This window comes from Heterodontus francisci, unplaced genomic scaffold (genome assembly GCF_036365525.1).
Source record: "Heterodontus francisci isolate sHetFra1 unplaced genomic scaffold, sHetFra1.hap1 HAP1_SCAFFOLD_51_2, whole genome shotgun sequence".
Classification (NCBI taxonomy): Eukaryota; Metazoa; Chordata; class Chondrichthyes; order Heterodontiformes; family Heterodontidae; genus Heterodontus; species Heterodontus francisci.
Window position 1 is genome coordinate 3,409,342 of NW_027141369.1, and position 2,019 is coordinate 3,411,360.

The following is a 2,019-nucleotide window of genomic DNA, read 5'->3' on the forward strand; positions in this document are numbered from 1 at the left end:
TGGAACTGTTCAGTTTTTTTGAGTTTTTTCACCCACCCATCAAAGCTGGATTAAAAAGAAGATGCAAATAACAAAGAATTTCACCAAAAAGAGAGATTAAACGCTGCCGAAACCTTGGATCGAAGGATGCCCCAATAGATCACCTGTTTAACTGTCTCCTCACTGGGGGATTTCAATCAGTGAGTGATATTATTCTCTACCGTTTTTTTTTGTTAAATGAACCCAGAACTGTCACTTGGAATTAATATCTGTGTCTCGACTCCTGAATAATAAAATTGTGAGTTTCTCGATATTTTCTGGACTCATTTCCAGCTGAAAGAACTAAGAACTCTTTTCTAATTTACACAATACTATATACACACTCATCAAGCCTCCGAAACTGACATCCTTGGTGCTGCTCTCTCCTCCCAAACCTCATCTCATGTGACTGTTACATCATCACTCTGACAGTGGGAGGGGTTGATCCCACTGTTTCCAGCATTAACCCTTTACATCCTTGTAATACACTGTCTGTCCAAAAATGGGTGGAGGGAACTTGTTTCATTTATTGAAACACCAACAGCTGCCAGTTGAAAATCAACTCAAACCCATCAGAGAGAGAGAGAGAGAGACTGTCAGAGAACTTCCTGCATCCAGTCCTGACCCTGTTACACTCCGCAACTGCTCACCCAGACCCCACTGAACACTGTTCCCGAGACACTTCAAATACTGTTTACAAAGGCAGAAACGGTCAAAGTTAATCACAGCTGTATTGAATAGAACAAAGTTTAATATCTTCTCACCATCTCTCGGTAACCACATGAGACACAGGTTTTCTTATTCGCTTCCTTTGATTTTTCTTGTTCCTGACTGACAAATATTCCAAACCTCGGCTCAACCCTCTCGCTTGCGTCATGTCCCAGTCACGGTTGAAAGCAACACATAACGACAGAAACACTCTGAAACATACAACACGGTCACACTTTCCTTCAGTGAGATGAATGTCGAGCTTTTTTCCAGGTTGAATGCATCTGTGAACAAACTTCTTTGAAAGAAGTTGCCTTTGAAATATCAGCACTGAATTTCTGTACAAGGAGGAACAGCCATTCCAAACTCAGATCCTTCACAATGGCTGTTTTCTCCTGTGACTGAAATTCATTATGAAATTTGAATTCGAAGTAAAAATTCACAAGACATGGATAAAATTATTGATTTGGAAACTTCTAAAGCACACTGTAATAAGGCTCTGCTGGGAGTTGAACCCAGGATCTCCTGTTTACTAGACAGGTGCTGTAACCAACTAAGCTACAGAGCCAAATTGAAAGTGCTTGTGCAGTTGAAATCAGAGAAGGGCACTATTTATTCTAAAAAAAAAACAACAAATGCTGGAACCACTTCGCAGGTCTGGCAGCATCTGTGGAAAGAGAAGCAGAGTTAACGTTTTGGGTCAGTGACCCTTCTTCGGAACTTCCGAAGAAGGGTCATTGACCCGAAACGTTAACTCTGCTTCTCTTTCCACAGATGCTGCCAGACCTGCTGAGTGGTTCCAGCATTTATTGTTTTTATTTCAGATTTCCAGCATCCGCAGTATTTTGCTACTATTTATTCTCATCCCATTTCTCCACTGGTCACAGCATATTTTAACTTTTCCCACTTACTGATACAGTCAATCATATTCTCTATTTTTCCCAGAACTGAGAATGAATGTTTTGGAAGAAAATACATAATTCAATTTTTTGCAAAAGGTTACAGAACACAACATGTGAGTAATATTCCCCATTGCTTTCTCAGTACTGATGGATTGTGAAGCGGGAGTCAGCCAGAAGTCCCACTGAGCCGCAGTGACTCTGAGCTGACAATGAAATGAGATAAAGTTCAATCTTTCACAGTGAGATGCTGCAGAGAGATAAGATTCCCGAATCAAAGTGAGACTTTCTCATACTGTTGTTGAATTTCATTGCAAACACTCCTTGTACTCTCTGCTAGTGAAGCCTAAAAAAATGGAGAAACAGAATGGCACTCAAACTCACAACCCTGAGA

The 2,019-nt window shown here is 40.6% G+C and overlaps 1 non-coding gene across 1 annotated transcript; it reads right to left on the reverse strand.

The window, feature by feature from the left end:
* Positions 1 to 1,220: 1,220 nt before the first annotated feature.
* trnat-agu (transfer RNA threonine (anticodon AGU)) lies at positions 1,221 to 1,294 on the reverse strand. The gene has a single exon. It is a non-coding gene; the product is annotated as a tRNA-Thr (tRNA).
* Between the last annotated feature and the right edge of the window lie 725 nt (positions 1,295 to 2,019).